The sequence below is a fragment of the Schistocerca americana genome, chromosome X (assembly GCF_021461395.2).
Source record: "Schistocerca americana isolate TAMUIC-IGC-003095 chromosome X, iqSchAmer2.1, whole genome shotgun sequence".
NCBI lineage: Eukaryota > Metazoa > Arthropoda > Insecta > Orthoptera > Acrididae > Schistocerca > Schistocerca americana.
Window position 1 is genome coordinate 251065212 of NC_060130.1, and position 24498 is coordinate 251089709.

The following is a 24498-nucleotide window of genomic DNA, read 5'->3' on the forward strand; positions in this document are numbered from 1 at the left end:
CTTCTTAATGAAATTTGTCGTAAATAATATATCTCTTTTTACAACAAACAACTCAGTTCATACATACAATACCAGGAACAAAAGTGATCTGCACAAGGACTTAAAAGCACTTACTTTAGTTCAAAAAAGGGTCCACTACTCAGGAACACTCATCTTCAATAATTTGCAGCAAACATAAAAAAATTTAGTTAGAAATAAAAATCAGTTTAAAAGGAGCCTGAAAGACTTACTACTGGCCAACTCCTTCTACTCCATTGGCGAAATTTTTAATAGAAACAAATGATGTATTGTATTTATTCATACTATTAGTATTGTTATTTCAGCTTAAAAAAATCAACATGTTCCACATCCACGAGGATCTCCTCAGCACGGATCTATGGAACGAAAAAACTAATCTAATCTGGGTGAAGCCGTGGGTTTTACGACGACACGATAAAAGCATTCAACAAAACTTGTTACGTGAGCTTACAGTGGAAGACGTCAAGTCGTACATCAATTACTTAAGAATGGATGAGCATACATTTCTGTATGTGCTCAATGAAGTGTATCCTCATATCACAAAGCACAATATTCACTTAAGAACTGCTACATCTTCAGAAGACAGGCTCACTATAACACTCCGATTCCTTGCTACAGGAGAGGGTTGTGTTAGGTTAGGTCAGGTCAGGTTAGGTCTCCAATCTTCTTAATCTGTTTTTGTATTCAGGGTGCCTCACGTTGTAAAGCGCCTCATCAGCTTCAGACATCTCTATTAATTTTGTAGTTGTCGGCACACACCAATTGTATTTACCGGCAATGGTTATAAAAACACTACAGACGACAGAACGCTGCAGCGATGCTAGCGCTCCATGTGGTAACATGTCACATTGCAGTGAACAGTAGACAAGCGGTTTCTTTGATCAAATATACAGCGAGGCCCTAGATTTGATCAAATATTGGACGACATTTGACAAAGTCCCTATTACACTATCAAATATCTTTGACAAAGATATTGGACAAAGATATTGGACAAAGAAATTTGATAGTGTAATACCGGCCATAATGATGTTCCAATGCCGGCCGAAGTGGCCGTGCGGTTAAAGGCGCTGCAGTCTGGAACCGCAAGACCGCTACGGTCGCAGGTTCGAATCCTGCCTCGGGCATGGATGTTTGTGATGTCATTAGGTTAGTTAGGTTTAACTGGTTCTAAGTTCTAGGGGACGAATGACCTCAGCAGTTGAGTCCCATAGTGCTCAGAGCCATTTGAACCATTTTTTTGATGTTCCAATGCCTATTCGTTGCCGCATTCGATTTCAGCACGACGGACCCCCCCGTGTATTGCATCAGACACGTGAAGGCGTATCTGCAGATAACCTTTCCCGACCACTGGATTGGTCGCGATGGGCCAGTGGCATGGCCACCGCGATCAATCTATCTGTCCCCAATCGATTTCTTCCTGTGAGGTATCTGAAACGCCTTGTGTACGAAACACCTGTTACATCGTTGGAGAACCTAGTTGGCAGGACTATTGTGGCAGCAGGATGTCTTCGAGATACATCAGGTATCTTTTAAGAGGGTACGCCGTTCAATTCTGCGTCGATGTCAGGCGTGTCTCGAGGCATCTGGACAAAACTTTGAGCATTTCCTGTAGTAGGCGTCCATTTGTAGCATGTCTCTAAATAACTGCAACTCCACTTACAAGGGAACCTCCCCATCGCACCCCCCTCAGATTTAGTTATAAGTTGACACAGTGGATAGGCCTTGAAAAACTGAACACACATCAAACGAGAAAACAGGAAGAAGTTGTGTGGAACTATGAAAAAAATAAACAAAATATACCATGTGCAAGGTAGGTAACATCAAGGCTAACGTAAGGTCGGGAGCGCCGTGGTCCCGTGGTTAGCGTGAGCAGCTGCAGAACGAGAGGTCCTTGGTTCAAGCCTAATTTCGGGCGATAAGTTTTAACTTTTTATTTTCAGTTTATGTAACAAACGCTTATATTTTCATCAATTTTTTGGGAGTGATTATCACATCCACAAGAAAACCTAAATCGGGCAAGGTAGAAGACTCTTTTTACCCATTCGCCAAGTGTACAAGTTAGGCGGGTAGACAACATATTCCTGTCATGTGACGCACATGCCGTCACTAGTGTCGTATAGAATATATCAGACGTGTTTTCCTGTGGAGGAATCGGTTGACCGATGACCTTGCGATCAAACGTTTTCGGTTCGCATTGGAGAGGCACGTCCTTTCGTCTACTAATCGCACGGTTTTGCGGTACGGTCGCAAAACACAGACACTAAACTTATTACAGTGAACAGAGACGTCAATGAACGGGCAGATCATAACTTTGCGAAAATAAAGAAAGTAAACTTTTCACCCGAGGGAAGACTTGAACCAAGGACCTCTCATTCTGCAGCTGCTCACGATAACCACGAGACCACGGCGCTGCTGAGCTCACACTCTCCTTTATCTTGCATATCTTGAAGATGGACTACTCAGTTTGTATATTTTGCTTATTTTTTCATAGTTCCACACAACTTCTTCCTCTTTTCTCGATTGATCTGTGTTCAGTTTTTCAAGGCCTAATCACTGTGCCAATTTATAACTAAATCTGAGGGGGGTGCGATGGGGAGGTTCCCTTGTTAGTATCCCCGGATGGCCTTTGCAATCTCCGATTCCTAGGCGGTTACTGATCCTTGTTGAATTTCCGATGTGCCATGTCACTTTTCAAACTTTTTTTAATCACCCAGTATTGTAATATTAGTTGACGGGATCGCAAATTTTTCTGGCAGCGCAGTAAGGTGGGCAACTCCAGCAGACTAACATCATTACTTTGTCGGTGATACGTCCCTGTGGCTGGAAGGCGTACAGCACACGTGGGGCTAGTATTTCACTCCTTTATCTTGGCCGCTAGCACCTGTGCGTGTCGGCTCACAGACATTGTCTGTGTCTGGAAAAGCGAGGCTGTAATCAGACTCTGAGGGAAGCCAGTATCTCCGTGAAGTCCCGCATGCCGGGTGCCAGCGAATATAATCTTAAAGCGCGCGGTACACGCGAGAAAAAACTTAATTAACACTGGTGGAGCATATCCTTCAGGTCTTCCACAAAACATCCGTGAGTATATGTATATAGAGGGTGAGGTAGCTAGACAGACCACATCCCAAATACAGCCAGAATGAATTAATATATCGTGCGCGGTTTTAGCCAAGTTATAGCGGACAGTACTGCGAATTTCCTGACGTTCGCGAGTAATCTTATCGTTTATGATCCCGATTTACGAAAGAGACTTCGTTTTTTTTCGAATCGAGCTGTATAATTTTTCTGTGGTATTTTAAAGAAGCTTTTAAGAGAACTTCAACGACATTTCGTGTATGGGATTCAATCAAATAGTATGAAGATAGCAGCCCCGCAAACCACACTCCCGCTGTCAGCAGAACGGGTTCCACAAACATATGCCCATTTATACCAAATGTAAGGAAACACGAAAGTCACGTGTGGTTCTTTTGTTTACCTGTGCGCTTAAAACCCATCAGTCTGTATTCTGCTCTTGAAGAAAACAGAAAACTTGCTCATAAAGCTATTGAGACGTTCACAATGTATACGACAGTCGAAAAAGTGAATATAGTTTACGGCGCCGGCCGTAGTGGGCGAGCGGTTCTAGGCGCTTCAGTCTGGAACAGCGCGACCGCTACAGTCGCAGGTTCGATTCCTGCCTCGGGCATGGATGTGTGTGATGTCCTTAGGTTAGTTAGGTTTACGTAGTTCTAAGTTCTAGGGGACTGATGACCTCAGATGTTAAGTCCCATAGTGCTCAGAGCCATTTGAACCATTTTTATAGTTTACGGCAAACGTCGTCAAACTATTAGAGGAGCGGTGCGATTGTTTGCTAAAGAGTATCCAGATCGTGCCAAGGACTCAAAATCGGTCTTGGCAAACGTTATAAAAAAAGTTGCAGAAACTAGAAGTGTCGTGAATAAAATACGCTAAGGAAAAAGAAGAGCAACTGTTTAAAGACATCAAACTAACATTTTAGCAGCAGTAACAAATGGTTCCAATAGCTCTGAGCACTATGGGACTTAACATCTGAGGTCATCAGTCCCCTTGGCCCGCATCTCGTGGTAGTGCGGTAGCGTTCTCGCTTCCCACGCCCGGGATCCCGGGTTCGATTCCCGGCGGGGTCAGGGATTTTCTCTGCCTCGTGATGGCTGGGTGTTGTGTGCTGTCCTTAGGTTAGTTAGGTTTAAGTAGTTCTAAGTTCTAGGGGACTTATGACCACAGCAGTTGAGTCCCATAGTGCTCAGAGCCATTTTTAGCCATCAGTCCCCTAGAACTTAGAACTAACTACTTAAACCTGACTAACTTAAGTACGAGAACGATCAGCCAAACATTCCGTCGCATTTCACCCTCTTCACATTTCGCTGATGGCAAAGATTTCCAAAATTGGTTACAGTTCTCCGAATGATAACTACGAAAAGTGCAAAAAGTGATGTGGGGTACGTATGAAAATTTTTTTTTAGGGAAAAGCATCTTTTACAAACTGTGGGAAAGTCAATCTCCTCAATATGCACAAATAATCAGTTAAAAATCCACGCTGACCTAAAGAAGTGGATAAAAGCAACGTTCTTCGTCTATTAACGATCGGTGCGCGTTTTTCAAGACACGTCATTGATCCCTGTTTTATTGATGGAAATCTATATACACTAAAGTAGAACCACTCGGCCACCCGGCCAGCCATAAAGAAATAACTAACGTTTACTAACCGGTGGATTGTTTGTTTATATTGATGTACTCTACTATGGCTCTACGTATGAAAAAGTAGTTTTCCGTCCCCTATATTTATGTTCCACCGCGTTCATTCGTGGATGGACCATGGAGTGTCTGATTATCTCTATGCCTCTGTGCACAAGATCACATGGCTCGTTGCATTCCTGTAAAGCCATTTACTTAATGTACACTGGACAAACCGCTTTACTAGAAATCAATTGGTGTGACAAGAGGCTAACACTATTGAAGAAAAAAGGGGATTGCCAGTGAATGAAAGTGGTGTCGTGGGTCGAAACAGTGAAAAGTAAGCTGGAAATTTTAAGGAAAAACGAGGACTTTTTATTCAGTGAACTTTACTTTGTGATTGCTACTTAAAAAAATTTCAAGTGTATCTAATTGATGGTTTAAACGCAGACAGTCAAATGATGAGAATGTGACCCTCAAAACGTGTAGCTGTGTGTTAACATTGATTTAATGTGTGTTGTATGCTAAACAAACAAATACAAATAACGACTTCATATCCTACACAGTCTGCTTATGAAGCGAGGGAAAAGTAACTGTATGACACGGTGCGCGCTGTAGTCTTAATTACGTACGGCGTGATAGCAGGCTGGTGTGGAACAGCATCACCCATGGTAAACTCAGATGTGTGCTGCCTATGTCCTGCGTCTATTATCAGCTGACAGTTCTAGGGCAATTAGACATACGTCAAAGGGTCGAAAAAGTAATGTAAAGTATTTCGGAGTTGATAATAAAGAACGATAATTTATTACTGTGGTGTCACCGCTAGACACCACACTTGCTAGGTGGTAGCCTTTAAATCGGCCGCGGTCCGTTAGTATACGTCGGACCCGCGTGTCGCCACTATCAGTGATTGCAGACCGAGCGCCGCCACACGGCACGTCTAGAGAGATTTCCTAGCACTCGCCCCAGTTGTACAGCCGACTTTGCTAGCGATGGTTCACTGACAAAATACGCTCTCATTTGCCGAGACGATAGTTAGCATAGCCTTCAGCTACGTCATTTGCTACGACCTAGCAAGGCGCCATTACCAGTTACTGTTGATGCTGTAAAACATGTACCGTCAAGAGCGATGTTCACCAATTATGGATTAAAGTTAAGTATTCCAGTAGCTACTTACTTTTTTTGCTAGTCTCATTTCCTTGACCTGTTCCAGACCTCACGCCAGCCTGCGTGAGCTAAAACGCATGTCTTTCGGTTTCCTCTCATAGTGGGTTGGCTCTCTTGCCAATCCACAACAATTACCCCAATCTTTCGATAAACTTTGTGACCCAAGTTTAGTGCTGTGTGTCGATTAGAATTCTGGTGGAGGAGGAAACTTTTACCATCAATATTTCGCCGTCAGGGATGGAGAGATGGTCGTGTAGAGTTCCTGATCACCAGACTTCGCGTCGGTATGCGCTTAAGAAAACGCCAAATGCGGAAGGATATGAACACATTTTGCAGGATTGTGTAGTGTATTGTACAGTATGGGGCAAATAAAAGTGGAATGGAGAATAGGGCTCCAGGGTACAAAGAAACAGAGCAGAGGACAGGAGATACAGTACTAACCTGACAATATCAGTTGTTGAAAGTGACCGCCATTCATCTCCTCGCGCATTTGGACTCTGGTCAGCAAGTTGTTGAAGGTGGATCGAAGATGGACTTCTGGAATTGCTGCAGTCTCAGTCGAAGTGTTTTGCTGCAATTCTTGAAGAGTATGAGGGTGCCGGCCGGAGTGGCCGAGCGGTTCTAGGCGCTACAGTCTAGAACCGCCCGACCGCTACGGTCGCAGGTTCGAATCCTGCCTCGGGCATGGATGTGTGTGATGTCCTTAGGTTAGTTCTGTTTAAGTAGTTCTAAGTTATAGGGGACTGATGACCTTAGAAGTTAAGTCCCATAGTGCTCAGAGCCATTTGAACCATTTAGTATGAGGGTTGTTACGGTATACCTTAGACTTGAGGGCTCTTCACACAATGTGGTCGCACACTGAGAGATCAGATGACTAGGGCTGCAACCAGACTGACCTCTGCTAACAACTCTTGACAGTCGTGAAGATTGTGTAAATGGGCTCCTGGGTTAGGCCAGTTTTATGGGGAGTTGCTCATTCCTGTTGGAAATAATTGTAGGTCTTATGCTCCTTCGTTCATACTGCTGGAATTGGTTTCAAAATGTTGGCAGTGTAACTGCCCGACGTCTGGGCCACTTTTATTTGTCTTGACAGCGTACCCTTTCATAAAGCAGCATCTGTGAGGTTATGGTTTGGCCGGCCGAAGTGGCCCTGCGGTTCTAGGCGCTGCAGTCTGGAACCGCAAGACCGCTACGGTCGCAGGTTCGAATCCTGCCTCGGGCATGGATGTGTGTGATGTCTTTAGGTTAGTTAGGTTTAACTAGTTCTAAGTTCTAGGGGACTAATGACCTCAGAAGTTGAGTCCCATAGTGCTCAGAGCCATTTGAACCATTTTGTTATGGTTTGAGGACAATAACATTTCTGAAATAGACTGGTCTGCCCAGAGTCCTGACCTGAACCCAATAAGAAACCTTTGGGACGATTTAGAACATGGACTACGCTCGAGAACCCAGCGTCTAACATCAATGTCTTCTCTAGTTTCGGAAGTGGAGGAATAATAGAATGTCAGTTCTCCACCGACATTCAGACTGCTCACTGAAATTGTCCCCAGTTGGCTGCTGCTACGGTCGCACATTCGAATCCTGCCTTGGACATGGAAGTGTGTGATGTCCTTAGGTTAGTTAGGTTTAAGTAGTTCTAAGTCTAGGGAATTGATGACCTCAGATGTTAAGACCCATTGTGCTTACAGCCATAAAGATGAAAGGTTGAAACACCTCATATTAATGTCCACTAACAGGTGTCCGGATAATTTTGATCAGATAGTGTAGGTATGCTTTAGAAAGGGATGGGGCTACTGACAGAACCAAGAAACTAATTGTCGAGTAAGTAAACAAGTTGCCCGTTCGGCTAGCCACGCGGTCTAACGTCTGCTTCCCGAGCGGGAAGGCGTGCCGGTTCCCGACACGAATCCGCTCGGGGGTTTAGTGTCGACATCCGGTGTGCCGACCAGCCTGTGGATGGTTTTTAATGCGGTTTTCCATCTACCTCGGCGAATCCGTGCTGGTATCCCTTATTCCGCCTCAGCTACAATGTGTCGGCGATTGCTGCGCAAACACCGTTTCTACGTACTTTTACACAATTATTCTACCATGCAAGCATTTGGGGTTACACTCGTCTGGTAAGAGACGTTCCCGGAAGGGTCCACTGGGGGCCGAACCGTACAATAACCCTGGGTTCGGTGTGGGGTGGCGGTGGGGTGGGTGGAATGCTGTGGCCTGTTGTCGGGCTGTGAACTTCTGAGGGCTACGGCGGAACGAAGCCTCTCCGTCGTTTCTAGGTCCCCGGTTTAATGCATACGTACATACAAGTAAACAAGTTCAGCCGGCCGCGGTGGTCTAGCGGTTCTAGGCGCTCAGTCCGGAACCGCGCGACTGCTACGGTCGCAGGTTCGAATCCTGCCTCGGGCATGGATGTGTGTGATGTCCTTAGGTTAGTTAGGTTTAAGTAGTTCTAAGTTCTAGGGGACTGATGACCACAGATGTTAAGTCCCATAGTGCTCAGAGCCATTTGAACAATTTTTGAAACAAGTTCAGATGTGTCTATTATTATTCCAACCTCTGTGCTAAGAAGCACTTATAGGGCATAGTAGAACCGATGGGAATATTGGAATAGATAGGCATTTCGTTCAACTTCCTAGCAAATTGAGCTTATTTTGCCAATAACAGTGAGGAGTCGTCATAGGAAGCGAGCACAGCCTCCGGCAGACCCCAGAAACGCATAGGAAAGTTATCATTCACGGCATGCTCATATCTGTAAATGACCTGAAAGAGAATGTTTGTAGTTCCGCGAGACTGTTCGCAGACGACGCAGCTGTATGCAAGGTGGTCAACACGACGTAGTCACTGCAGCAAAAGCTTTCAGTGATACACAGGCGTGTGTGCTCTCGCTTTTCCATCTAAGAGCTAATCCGGACTGAAAGACGGCTTTGAACGCCAGTTACGCAGCCCTGGATAGCCCCCAACCGCGGCAAGCAGCGTCTCATTCAAGTGCAAGTAGTCAGCACTTTCGTCAACGATCGTAAAATTACGTTGACTGTCGACTTGTAAAAGTCATTATTGCTCGAATTGTGACGAAATCGTTCAACGTTTATGGAATTACAGCAAGAGAAAAGTCCATATGCCTCCTCAGAAGCCCTGATTTCTTTTACCTTCGTGGTCTTTACGTGAAATGTATGCTGGCACCAGAAGAATCTTTCTGCAGTCAACTTCAAATGTCGGTTCTCTCAATTTTCTGCATACTTTCTTGCGAAACATTGCCTCCCCTCCATGGATTCTCACTTTACTTCACGAAGCATCTCCGTAATACTCGCGCACTAATAAAAAATGTTAATGTCGTGTGACTAGGGCCTCCCGTCGGTTAGACCGTTCGCCGGGTGCAAGTCTGTCGAGACGCCACTTCGGCGACTTGCGCGTCGATGGGGATGAAATGATGACGAGTAGGACAACAAAAATAGGAAAATCTCCGACCCAGCCGGGAATCGAACGCGGGCTCTTAGGATTAACATTCTGTCGCGCTGACCACTCAACTACGGGGGCGGACCGCGCACTAATGGAACCTACCGATAACAAATTTAGCAGCCCTCCTCAGAATTGCGTTGATGTCTTCCTTTAGTCCTTGTGGTGATCCCACACACTCGAGCAGTACTCAAAACTGGATCGCACTAGCATCGTGAATGCGGTCTCCTTTATAGACGAGCTGCACTTATCTGAACGTCTCTCAATAAACCGAAGTCGACCACTCGCCTTCCCTACTACCATACTTACGGCTCGTTCCATTTCATATGGCTTTGCAATGTTACGCCCAGATATTTTACCGATGTAACTACATCAAGCAGAACAATACTAATGCTGTATTCTAACGTTATGGGACTTTTCCCCTGCTCATCTGCATTAACTTAAGTTTTCCTACATTCAGAACAAGCTGCCATTCATCACACCAACTAGACATTTTGTCTAATTCATTTTGTATCCTCCTACAGTCAGTCATCAACGACTGCTTCACGGACACCACAGCGTCATCAGCAAACGGCCGGAAATAGCTGCTCACCGCGTCCGTCAGATCATTTATGTATTCAGAGAATAACAGATGTCCTACAACACCTCCCTGGGCACTTCTTACGGTACTCTAGTCTCTGATGAACGCTCGCCGTCGAGGACCACTTACTGGATTCAGTTACGTAGGCATCAAGGGATCACAAATTTAGCATTGGAGGGCTGCGTGGAGGGTAAAAATTGTAGAGGGAGACCAAGAGATGAATACACTAAGCAGATTCAGAAGGATGCAGGTTGCAGTAAGTACTGGGAGATGAAGAAGCTTGCACAGGATAGAGTAGCTTGGACAGCTGCATCAAACCAGTCTCAGGACTGAAGACCACAAAAACAAGAACAACAATGAAGTCTTCGAGTCACTCGTATATCTGGGAACCTGATCTGTGTGTTCTGACGTTCGTTAACAGTCTAAGCTCTGTCTGTTTCTTATATTCATTTTTAGAACTCAGGTGGAAGTTGTTTGCATAATTACGTAGGTATACTTAGAATAATAAATATCCCGCTTTTCTCCTGCAAATAAAGCGGCGGCTGCTGTGCATATCCCTGAGAGAGCATGTGGAATGAATCTGTCGTGAGATATGCGAGGGCTGTCCACAAAGTAAGTTACGATTGATCGCGAAATGAAAATCACAGTGGAAATCAGAAATGTTTCATACGTAACAGTTAGCTACACCTTTCAGCTACTTCTCTACGTAGTCGCCGTTCTGACTCAGACATTCGTCGTAGCGCTATACCAACTTTCCAATACCCTCATCATAGAAGGCAGCCGCCAGTGCTTTCCGCCAATTCTCTACGCTGGCCTAAAGCTCGTTGTCTGTGCCAAAATGTTGTCTTTACAGCCAGCGGTTCGTTTGAGCAGAGATGAAACTCAGTAGGAGACAATTACGGGCTGTATTGTGGGTAACCTAACATTTCCAATTGAAACGATGCAGGAACATCTTCATTGCCCCTGCAGAATGAGGATGAGAATTCTCTTGAAGAAGAAACCGCACGACAGTTACGTAATGTTGGTTGCATAGCTTCAGGGGAAAATTCTCACCAGGCCCTCGAACCTAGCGGGAGACACTATTTTCTATAACATCTTTACGCGCTCACTAAGAGCTCAGGAATGAAAAGAGCAACATAATTCTACCTAGAGTCATACTAGAGACACTGCCCAACACATCTTTGCAAAGCTTTATCGGATTTTTATAGTCGTTTCCATTTCGCGACCGATCGTAACTTACTTTCTGGACAGCCTTCGTATATACTAGGTGTTTACAGTTAAAGTGCAACCACCCACGGACATCCAGGGCTGTAATTATCATAGGGTAGCGAATCTTGGTAGATATGCTAATACGTTATGCGGATCCCATTTACACTGGAAAAAAAGTAGTTCCAATTTTGGGCATCAATTGCAAATCTGGCGCTGTGCAGCATTTTATCCGTGTCTCCAGTGCTCATATCGAATAAACTGTGTTAGTGTCGGTTAATAATAGAACAACATTATGTCTTTCTCACTTGTTTGACCATTTCTGCCCCCGTCCCGTTCCTAATCCTTAACATATGGAAACATTTCTTCACGTCTTTCTTGCATTCACAGCAGATTTATAGCAGGTGGCCAAAATTGGAACTAATGTTTTTCCAGCGTAAAGCGGTTCCGCATTAACACATTGGAATATTTGCCAAATTTCACTGCCATACTAAAATTATAGCCCACACTGGACCTCTGTGAGTACCTGCACTCTAATTATAACTACAAGGTATACAGGGTGGTCCATTGACGGCGACCGGGCCAAATATCTCACGAAATAAGCATCAAACGAAAAAACTACAAGGAACGAAACTCATCTAGCTTGAAGGGGGAATCAGATGGCGCTATGATTGGCCCGTTAGATGGCACTGCCATAGGTCAGACGAATATCAACTGCGCTTTTTTAAAATATGAACCCCCATTTTTTATTACATATTCGCGTAGTACGTAAAGAAATATGAATGTTTTAGTTGGACTACTTTTTTCGCTTTGTGATAGATGGCGCTGTAATAGTCACAAACGTGTAAGTACGTGGTATCAGGTAACATTCCTCCAAGGCGGACGGTATTTGCTTCGTGATACATTACCCTTGTTCAAATGGACCGTTTACCAATTGCGGAAAAGGTCGATATCGTGTTGTTGTTTGGCTATTGTGATCAAAATGCCCAACGGGCGTGTGCTATTTATGCTGCTCGGTATCTTGGGCGACATCATCCAAGTGTCCGGACCGTTCGCCGGATAGTTATGTTACTTACGGAAACAGGAAGTGTTCCACCACATGTGAAATGTCAACCAGGACCTGCAACAAGTGATGATGCTCACGTAGGTGTTTTAGCTGCTGTCGCGGCTAATCCGCACATCAGTAGCAGACAAACTGCGCGAGAATCGGGAATCTCAGAAACGTCGGTGTTGAGAATGCTACATCAACATCGATTGCACCCGTACCATATTTTTATGCACCAGGAATTGCATGGCGACGACTTTGAACGTCATGTACAGTTCTGCCACTGGGCACAAGAGAAGTTACTGAACGATGACAGATTTTTTGCACGCGTTTTATTTAGCGACGAAGCGTCACTCACCAACAGCGGTAACGTAAACCGGCATAATATGCACTATTGGGCAACGGAAAATCCACTATGGCTGCGACAAGTGGAACATCAGCGACCTTGGCGGGTTAATGTATGGTGCAGCATTATGGGAGGAAGGACTTTATCGATGGCAATCTAAATGGTGCAATACATGCTGATTTCCTACGTAATGTTCTACCGATGTCACTACAAGATGTTTCACTGCATGACAGAATGGCGATGCACTGCCAACATGATGGATGTCCGGCACATAACTAGCGTGCGGTTGAAGCGGTATTGAATAATATATTTCATCACAGGTGGATTGGTCGTCAAAGCACCATACCATGGCCCCCACGTTCACCGGATCTGACGTCCCCGGATTTCTTTATGTGGGGAAAGTTGAAGGATATTTGCTATCGTGATCCACCGACCACGCCTGACAACATGCGTCAGCGCATTGTCAATGCATGTGTGAACATTACGGAAGGCAAACTACTCGCTGTTGAGAGGAATGTCGTTTCACGTATTGTCAAATGCATTGAGGTTGACGGACATCATTTTGAGCATTAATTGCATTAATGTGGTATTTACAGGTAATCACGCTGTAACAGCATGCATTCTCAGAAATGATAATTTCAGAAAGGTACATGTATCACATTGAAACAACCGAAATAAAATGTTCAAACGTACCTACGTTCTGTATTTTAATTTAAAAAAACCTACCTGTTACCAACTGTTCGTCTAAAATTGTGAGCCGTATGTTTGTGACTATTACAGCGCCATCTGTCACAAAGCGAAAAAAGTGGTCCCACTAAAACATTAATTTTTCTTTACGTACTGCACGAATATGTAATAAAATGGGGGTTCCTATTTTAAAAAATGCAGTTGCTATCCGTTTGACCTATGGAAGCGCCATCTAGCGGGCCAACCATAGCGCCATCTGGTTTCCCCCTTCTAGCTAGACGAGTTTCGTTCTTTGTAGTTTTTTCGTTTGATGCTTATTTCATGAGATATTTGGCCCGGTCACGATCAATGGACCACCCTGTATATTTCACAAGCCACTGTACAGCATATGGCAGAGGGTGGATCGTACTAGTGTTATCGACGTTCTTTCTTATTCGTTCGCGTACTGAGCGTGTGAAAAACAGCCGTCTATATGTCTCTGATGCGCCCTAATCTCTTATATCCCTACATGAGATATACGATAATGGCAGCATAATGATCACATTCATCTTTGGGTTCTCTAAATTTCCCAAACAGGATATCGCGGGAACTAAGTCCTCTTTTTCCCGAAGGATTGCAACTTAAGTTCCGTGCGCATTTGTGTTACTCTTTTTTGCGACCTAAGCCGACCTGATATGATCCTTGCAACGCGTCTCCGAAATTGTTCGATGTCTGTTCTTATGTCTGCTTCATGAAGATTCTAAGCACTGGAGCAATGCTAAGAAGTTAGTCATAATAGCGTCTTTTATGCGTTTCCCTTCACAGACACACTGCAGTGTCCCACGACCCTTCCGACAAGTAGAAATCTCTGTTCGCCTCCCTATTATCAATTTTACGTGATCGACCGATTTCATATCGCTTCTTAGTATTAGTCCTAAGTACTTGCATTATGGGTTCAAGCTGCTAACGCCAATGTTTTTGTCAGATACGTTCGGGTTTTTCTGTTTGTTATAGGCATTATCTTATACTTATCCATGTTTAAAGGGTGGCACCATATTGAATTCCAGCATTACCGATGGAAGGCGCCACGAACTTGTAAGTCATTTTCAGGCAGGTGTCCGTATACTTTTGATCACATAATGTAGTTGTAATAGCGTCTATTATGCGTTTTCCTTTACAGACGCAGTGCATTGTCCCACGGCCCTTCCGACTAGTTTAAGTCTCCATTCGCCTCCCCTATTACTAATTTTACGTGATCGACCGATTTCATATCCCTTCTTAGTATTGCTCCTAAATACTTGCGCGATGAGCTCAAGCTGCTCACACTGATGTTTTAGTCAGATACCATTTGCTTCTTTCTGTTTGTTATAGGCATTATCTTAACTTATCTACATTCCTGGAAATTGAAATAAGAACACCGTGAATTCATTGTCCCAGGAAGGGGAAACTTTATTGACACATTCCTGGGGTCAGATACATCACATGATCACACTGACAGAACCACAGGCACATAGACACAGGCAACAGAGCATGCACAATGTCGGCACTAGTACAGTGTATATCCACCTTTCGCAGCAATGCAGGCTGCTATTCTCCCATGGAGACGATCGTAGAGATGCTGGATGTAGTCCTGTGGAACGGCTTGCCATGCCATTTCCACCTGGCGCCTCAGTTGGACCAGCGTTCGTGCTGGACGTGCAGACCGCGTGAGACGACGCTTCATCCAGTCCCAAACATGCTCAATGGGGGACAGATCCGGAGATCTTGCTGGCCAGGGTAGTTGACTTACACCTTCTAGAGCACGTTGGGTGGCACGGGATACATGCGGACGTGCATTGTCCTGTTGGAACAGCAAGTTCCCTTGCCGGTCTAGGAATGGTAGAACGATGGGTTCGATGACGGTTTGGATGTACCGTGCACTATTCAGTGTCCCCTCGACGATCACCAGTGGTGTACGGCCAGTGTAGGAGATCGCTCCCCACACCATGATGCCGGGTGTTGGCCCTGTGTGCCTCGGTCGTATGCAGTCCTGATTGTGGCGCTCACCTGCACGGCGCCAAACACGCATACGACCATCATTGGCACCAAGGCAGAAGCGACTCTCATCGCTGAAGACGACACATCTCCATTCGTCCCTCCATTCACGCCTGTCGCGACACCACTGGAGGCGGGCTGCACGATGTTGGGGCGTGAGCGGAAGACGGCCTAACGGTGTGCGGGACCGTAGCCCAGCTTCATGGAGAAGGTTGCGAATGGTCCTCGCCGATACCCCAGGAGCAACAGTGTCCCTAATTTGCTGGGAAGTGGCGGTGCGGTCGCCTACGGCACTGCGTAGGATCCTACGGTCTTGGCGTGCATCCGTGCGTCGCTGCGGTCCGGTCCCAGGTCGACGGGCACGTGCACCTTCCGCCGACCACTGGCGACAACATCGATGTACTGTGGAGACCTCACGCCCCACGTGTTGAGCAATTCGGCGGTACGTCCACCCGGCCTCCCGCATGCCCACTATACGCCCTCGCTCAAAGTCCGTCAACTGCACATACGGTTCACGTCCACGCTGTCGCGGCATGCTACCAGTGTTAAAGACTGCGATGGAGCTCCGTATGCCACGGCAAACTGGCTGACACTGACCGCGGCAGTGCACAAATGCTGCGCAGCTAGCGCCATTCGACGGCCAACACCGCGGTTCCTGGTGTGTTCGCTGTGCCGTGCGTGTTATCATTGCTTGTACAGCCCTCTCGCAGTGTCCGGAGCAAGTATGGTGGGTCTGACACACCGGCGTCAATGTGTTCTTTTTTCCATTTCCAGGAGTGTATGTTTAATGGGAGGCAGCATAGATTAACCAGGTGCATAAAACCCCGTCTTTGTTTTAGGAAAGTTAAAAGAAATGTAGCACGAAATCTAATTTAAAAATCTGAGAAAATGCACCATCACAAAGTTTTTAACCACTTGCTGCGTGTATTTTCATGTTTTATTCGGCGTAGTTTCTACACTGCCCGGTCTCCTTAATCTCACCACCTGTCAAAAGCCTGAACAACCACCTCTCATTGCACGGGCCGCTGCGAGACGTGAAGGAAGAATGTGAGTAGGTTCTGGAAGGTATTGACAGGGATGTGAAGCTATGCCGTCTCCAGTCCCGTGGCCAGCTGTACTAGGTTTCTCGGTTGAGAATTCGTGGGGCGAACAGTCCGATCGAGGCGCTCCCACAGATCTGGATTGGGTTTAACTCCGGGGAGTTTGGTGGCTAGGGAAGTATGATAAAGTCAACCTGGTGCTCTTCGAACTACGCACGTACTCTGCGAGCTGTGTGACAAGTTTCATTGTCTTGCTTGTAGATGCAGTTATGCCAAAGAAATACAAATTGTTTGTGATGGTGGACATGCTCCCTAAGGATAGATTCTTAGTTGTGCAACGTACGGAGGTTTATTGTGCAATTATCGATATATTGGAAAATATCTATTGGTAGTCTTAGTCGACCATGAGTTGCTATCTGACTTATGTTGGCTCTGTTTAAACTCGCGGTTATGCCCCCAGTATCATTTGCATCGAAATTATCATTACACTCTAATTATTAAACAAATATATGGTGATTGCTAGCTACGAAATCAATAATGCGGTGATTAGCATATGATACAAAATTAAGATTTATTCAGAACGGGATGAGCAATATTTCTAGCATAACATGACAATACAATACACTCGCTAACCTAACTAGCCTATCATTGGCACAATGTATCCTCTTTTCCTAACTACTTAAGTCAACACTGAACCCGCAAGTGACTCTATTGCAGTTCTGCCTGAACGGACACAGACTCAGAGAGCGCCAGTCAAAGAGTTAGCGGAATACGAACTCATTTAGAATTACAGTGCCCTACTTTGGCTGATGATTGCTAATATCACCGTAATTCCCCGTGATGATTACGACGGTCGGCCCAGCCAACGCCGTGATGCCGTCTTTCCCGTGAGCGAGCTTGGCCTTAGTCTCCAACGTGGACGTGGTTTGCGCCCGTAAACTCCTGTACGTGAGTGTTCAATTGCGGAGTCCGTCACTAGTCACTACTCAAGCTACTTGCACATATGCCAAGAGTAGTTGGTCGACTCAAGTGCGCGGCAGCAGAGGTACACTTCAGATTGCATATGAACACCACAAGTTAGTACAAATCTGTTTCTCTCCTCAGAGGAACAGATAATGCTACGTGTGTGGAGTCGTATGTTCTACACTATTCAGACTTGGAGAGTAACCACTGGACTCAATGCCGGTAACTTCTCCAACCTACTTCTCTCCACGCTCTCCAAGCAGGGCAGCCAGACACCGCGAGTGCTCTCCTCCACAGCCGACCCCAGAGTCTTCCGTCAGAGTTTTTGCAAACCTGGCCGTTCTTCGTCGCACGGATCCGTGCGCGTTGGTAGCCAATCACGACACAGACTTCCATGTATCCGTGCGCGTTTGTACCCAACCACGACACAGAATTCTCCCGCGGTTACTGTTGCCGCCAGACTTTTAACACGTATCTCTACGCGCTCTGCGCCAATCCCGTCACAGTCTTCCGCAAATTTTCCACTGTGGCGCGAAATCGTCTTTCTCTCTTTCTCATATAGCTCCTTCTCGCTTCTTGTTGTGATGGTCCAGCCCCTCCGAACGTCTTTGGTGGTCTGAAGTGCCAGCCGACAAAGGGGTCCGGCCGCGGACATCCCGTTAGTTTGACATGACATAAACACCTTCCTTAGGGGTTCCGGCCGTGTTCCAGAGTCTGAGCCCATCTCGTTAGTTTGACATGACACACACAACTTCCTTTTCTGTGTCCATTCTCTCCTACAGGTGGGCCAATTATCAATTATTATTCGGTGTATTAATACTGATTTAGCATAATGTAAGGTGCAAAATCTGCTACCTTACAGTTGTGTTGATCGAAATTGCCTTCAGCCGGCCGAAGTGGCCGTGCGGTTAAAGGCGCTGCAGTCTGGAACCACAAGGCCGCTACGGTCGCAGGTTCGAGTCCTGCCTCAGGCATGGATGTTTGTGATGTCCTTAGGTTAGTTAGGTTTAACTAGTTCTAAGTTCTAGGGGACTAATGACCTCAGCAGTTGAGTCCCATAGTGCTCAGAGCCATTTGAAATTGCCTTCCAGACCATTACGAACCATCCTCCGGACTGGTCTCTTCCGACGATTGCTGGTGGGTGTTTGCTTTCAGATGTGCCACGCCCTACACACCGTAGGTCATTTGACTGAAGGAGCATAAAACGTCACTGCCGCCTGACGCCACTCTGTGAGAGTTCAGTTGCAGTAATTGGGCGTGCAAATTCCATCCTTCGTCGTCGATGAACTGCAGTCAGCACGGGTGCATGAGGCAGACGCCTGTGGACGGAGACCCATAAGCAGCAACATTCGCTGAACGGCCGTTGAGGAAACGTTATTGGTAGCCCTCTGTTCATCTGGGCGGCGAGTTGCTCAACAGTTGCACGTCTAATCGTCCGTACACATCTCGGCAGCCGTCGTTCACTATTGCCATATGTGGCCCGTGGTGCATCACAGTTGCCTGGGCGCAGAATTTAGATAGCGTCATTTTGCCGAGCACGGTATAGTTTAAAATAAACTGCTTCTACCATTGGCCCGAAAGCCAATGACCGCACCCTTCTGGACGTCAGATAAATCGCTCCGTTCGCGCATTATGACAACGTACGCATTGTTTTCCGCCCCACCTCGACGTTTTGTAAATCGTCCACTGTTGGTGCTGCCACCTGGCGTCTGTGAATGGTTATTGCACGTTGATGTCGAACTTAGACGGTGGTCACATTATTGTGAATGGATCGTGTACATCTCATATACTGGAGCATATACTGTATTCAAACATTATGAATCACCTCGAAGGGAACGATCTATTGATACGTAATCAGCATGGTTTCAGAAAACATCGTTCTTGTGCAACGCAGCTAGCTCTTTATTCGCACGAAGTAATGGCCGCTATCGACAGGGGATCTCAAGTTGATTCCGTATTTCTAGATTTCCGGAAAGCTTTTGACACCGTTCCTCACAAGCGACTTCTAATCAAGCTGTGGGCCAATGGGGTATCATCTCAGTTATGCGACTGGATTCGTGACTTCCTGTCAGGAAGGTCGCAGTTCGTAGTAATAGACGGCAAATCATCGAGTAAAACTGAAGTGATATCAGGTGTTCCCCAGGGAAGCGTCCTGGGTCCTCTGCTGTTCCTGATCTATATAAATGACCTGGGTAACAATCTGACAGTTCTCTTAGGTTGTTCGCAGATGATGCTGTAATTTACCGTCTAGTAAGGTCATCCGAAGACCAGTATCAGTTGCAAAGCGATTTAGAAAAGATTGCTGTATGGTGTGGCAGGGACAGTTGGCGCCAAATAACGAAAAGTGTGAGGTGATCCACATGAGTTCCAAAAGAAATCCGTTGGAATTCGATTACTCGATAAATAGTACAATTCTCAAGGCTGTCAATTCGACTAAGTACCTGGGTGTTAAAATTACGAACAACTTCAGTTGGAAAGACCACGTAGCCAAAGGTTGCGTTTCATTGGCAGGACACTCAGAAGATGCAACAAGTCCACTAAAGAGACAGCTTACACTACACTCGTTCGTCCTCTGTTAGATTATTGCTGCGCGGTGTGGGATCCTTACCAGGTGGGATTGACGGAGGACATCGAAAGGGTGCAAAAAAGGGCAGCTCGTTTTGTATTATCACGTAATAGAGGAGAGAGTGTGGCAGATATGATACGCGAGTTGGGATGGAAGTCATTAAAGCAAAGACGTTTTTCGCCGCGGCGAGATCTATTTACGAAATTTCAGTCACCAACTTTCTCTTCCGAATGCGAAAATATTTTGTTGAGTCCAACCTACATAGGTAGGAATGATCATCAAAATAAAATAAGAGAAATCAGAGTTCGAACAGAAAGGTTTAGGTGTTCGTTTTTCCCGCGCGCTGTTCGGGAGTGGAATGGTAGAGAGATGGTGTGATTGTGATTCGATGAACCCTCTGCCAAGCACTTAAATGTGAATTGCAGAGTAGTAATGTAGATGTAGATGTAGATAATGTGACAGCCATTAAATGACAGATGTTATTTTGACAGTGGATTCCCTTTTGGGAATACGAGCTACCCTCTACTACAATACATAATTTTCTAAAACTGCTACTTATTGCTCCTGTTGTGTTCCTTCATAAAATTTTAACGCTATCCCAACGAGATTTTGTTTAACGTGAATGCACAGGTCACAACTGGGGCAACCACATCATCACGATAAAAAGAAATTTAGACTGTTACAGCTGCAAATCAAGACGAGGATGTATTTATATTTGACAGCGCAACGGGTGAGGAGAGCGAAACGGAACGTTCTGCAGAGAGATACGCGTGCTCTGCAGCTGCATACTGAACATTTAACGCGGCCGTGGCCGCAGAGAATTGCAACAGAACCATCTGGCGGCAGATAAAGGTGGGTATCCAGATAACAGTAATAGTGGAAAGGAGTGCGGCGCGCACCCGACGCCAGAGTTAATTAAAGATAAGTGAAAACCGCGGGGTAGCTCTTGCTTTACGGTTCGCCGTCACGCGCCGGCTTTAATTAAAAACACGTCGCCTACAGTCGACGCGACAAACGGCCACGCGACACATTTTCAAGGCGCCGCCACCCAACACTGATCGACAATTTGTGGTGTTTCCCGACGGCGCCAAATACATTTTGCTTACGGAGACGTTTATTACACCAGGAAATCCAAACTATAGTCGAACGCCATGTGTTATGAGGGCATGGTGAAAATTTAACTGCCTGACGAACAGAGAACGCTCGTTAAATTTTTTTCATTATGCGGGTACTGGTTGCACAATGCCGTAAGCCAAGTGTTGCACTGATTTGTGGAAAAATTTCTGCATTTATAGTCCAAGAGCCACCTTAACATGTGTGGCAGAAGGTACTATACTAGTATTTAAACTAGTTGTCACTTGACAGGCAACAGCCGGCCGAAGTGGCCGTGCGGTTAAAGGCGCTGCAGTCTGGAACCGCAAGACCGCTACGGTCGCAGGTTCGAATCCTGCCGCGGGCATGGATGTTTGTGATGTCCTTAGGTTAGTTAGGTTTAACTAGTTCTAAGTCCTAGGGGACTAATGACCTCAGCAGTTGAGTCCCATAGTGCTCAGAGCCATTTGACAGGCAACGGGCTGCAGGGCTCCCGCCACCAATAAACCAATGGCAGCCGGCGCTGTCGGCTGCCAATGCGTTGCCACTTCGCTGAGCTGACTAAGGCATTATGCCAGCCAGTCCTCAGCTACGGTCGCAGGTTCGAATCTTGCCTCGGGCATAGATGTGTGCGATATCCTTAGGTTAGCTACATTTAAGTAGTTCTAAGGTCTAGGGGACTGATGGCCTCAGCAGTTAAGTCCCATAGTGCTCAGAGCCATTTGAACCATTTTGTACGTAAATTTCAAAATATTTACATAATTATAGGAGATAGAGATTTTAAACGTCATACTTGTTTCGAGTTCTGTACTGATATGGTTGCTTAAAAACGCTGTTTTCAGAAATTTATGTACAGGAAACGTAATGCACTACGAAAACTTTTAAGGATCTCTTGCCGAGTGCATTATTTTGGTAATGAATGGAAAAAAATATTTTACTGTGACACCAATAGTTTTTCAGTAATGACGTGATAAGTTTGAAGCTGTTTGCGAAATCGAGAATTTAAATGGTTTCAAACAAATTAACGTAACTCTTGCCCTAATTAAAATTAAGAATAGATATTTGACAGATTGAAAGACATTGTAGAGATATACATAATATGTGGGTTTGAAATTTTTTACTTACTTTTTGCAGAAGATACAGGCTTAACGATTTTCTATCGCCGGGGTAGCGATGCGCTGAGGCGGCTGCCTCCAGCTAGTGCTGGACGTGACAACGCCGCAACTTCGCAGCGCAAACATCGAGTGACAACTACTTTAAGTCAGACTTGTAGTCTTTCACCCTCCCCTATTCCTTCTGCAATGGCACTTGGGCAAAAGGTTTGTCTGTAAAATATGCAAGGAAGTATTACGTGAGCTGATTCTTGAAGGAACGTATCCTCTCGGAATTTCAATAGAAAATCTCTCCATGATGCACAACGCCTCTCTTGTAGCGTTTGTTTGCTATCTCCGTAACACACTCACGCCAATTAAACGATTCCGTAATGAAACGCGTCACTCTTTTTTGGATCTTCCCTGTCTCTCCTATTAATCCTACTTTGTAAGAGTACCAGACTGATGAGAAGTGCTTAAGAATCGGTCGATCATAAGAATCGGTCGATTATAAGAATCGGTCGTAAGCCGCTTGTTTCGTTAATGAATTATATTTCACTGACTTTCGTCCAATGAATCCAAGTCTGAGATTGTTGTATTGGCAGAAGAGCCAACACCGTGTTACAACTGGAGGCCGAAATGCACGCGTTTTAGCTCACGCAGGCTGGCGTGAGGAGGGAAGAACTATACTGACGTGAGGTCTGGATCATGACAAGGAATTAGAATTCAGAAATCGGACGTAATTAGTTTGATACTTAACTTTCATCCATTAATGATGAACGTCGCTCTTGACGGTACATGAGTCACAATATTATCTGGTCAGAAGACATAGTAACTGAATATGGCGCCTTGCTAGGTCGTAGGAAATGACGTAACTGAAGGCTATGCTAAACTGGCGTCTCTGCAAATGAGAGCGTATGTAGACAGTGAACCATCGCTAGCAAAGTCGGCTGTACAACTGGGGTGAGTGCTAGGGAGTCTCTCTAGACTAGACCTGCCGTGTGGCGGCGCTCGGTCTACAATCACTGATAGTGGCGACACGCGGGTCCGACGTATACTAACGGACCGCGGCCGATTTAAAGGCTACCACCTAGCAAGTGTGGTGTCTGGCGGTGACATCACAGAGATCTGCATTATCTACCGTTTGTTTTACATGGTCTTTTCACTTTAGGTCGCTCCAGATGGTTACTCCTAGGTATCATACGGTACTTACTGTATCCAGTGATTTGTCGTCGACAGCACCGGATGGTCTGATGAAAGTGCAGCTACACCAGTGTGGACTGGAATTATCGTTTGGAAGCGAAACTTGATAGGTATACTAATGCGTTAATGCGGAACCGATTTACTCTGCAAAAATTATTTCCAGTTTCGGCCACCAGGTGCAAATCTGGCGCTGTACACCATCTCGTCGACGACTCCGGTGCTCAAACTGAACAAATTGTGTAAGTATCGGTTTTAACAGGATTAACATTATGCGTTTCTCACTTGTTTGATCTTTTCCACTTTTCATCCACTAGACAAGGTCTTTCTTGCATTCACAGCGCCACATTTTTATCTGGTTCCAAAACTGGAACTAATTCTTCCTGGCGTAAATAGGTTCGCATTAACACATTAGGTACAATGTATATCAAGTTTCGGTGCCATATAATTACCAAGTTTCGCTGCCATATAATTACAGCCCACACTGAACCTCTGTGAGTAGGTGCAGTTTAACTATAACCAGCCGGTACAAACAAAAAGTAGTGGATATCTCCGCCTACTTATACGGGCTTCGGTATTAGTCGCTTCTCGCGAATTTCATCAAGTAGATAAACTGGAATACGGTGTCGTCATACAGTTCATTATTTTGGGCAGTTCATCGACAAATGGCACTCATCACAGACTGGTGAAGGTTTTTAAGGATTCGGTTCCTTCATTTGTAACAGTCAAGGGACTGGCTTCTGAATCTTCTCAAGACGATCATTCACATGCTGGACGGTCCAAAATTGCAACCACGGGTAAAAAACTCGGTAAAGTGCGCAATATGATTTTAAGGAGCCATGGCTTTTACCAATATACATGGAACATTATTGCACAAATATTGCTCCATGTGCCACCTTCTCTTTACAACGAACCAAGTTAATGTGTGCATGTCATTTATAGTAACGAGTGCAATATTTGACCCACAATAGTCGAATCTTGTGATCCGACCATTGTATGGAAGAAGGAAAAATTAATCGTTTTTAAAGTTGCTTTCCATCCACCCAGATTCATACGAACAACATTTGTGCAGAAAAATTTCTCAGTGGAATGAAATTACACTCGGGAGTAGCAAATTTTTACAAGCTTAAAGTGTACCGCCCCTTTATAAGGCTAGCAAGAACCTTCAACGAGAACGCTATGAGACTAACACGAAAAGCAAAGTTATTAAATGCTAAGGTATTAATTTATGATGTAATATTTAAACATTTATTGTACGAATTTTTTTCATTTTCGTAAGATTTATGTCATTAAGTCATTTAGGTCATTAACTCATTTAAGTTAGTTTTTAAACTCTTTT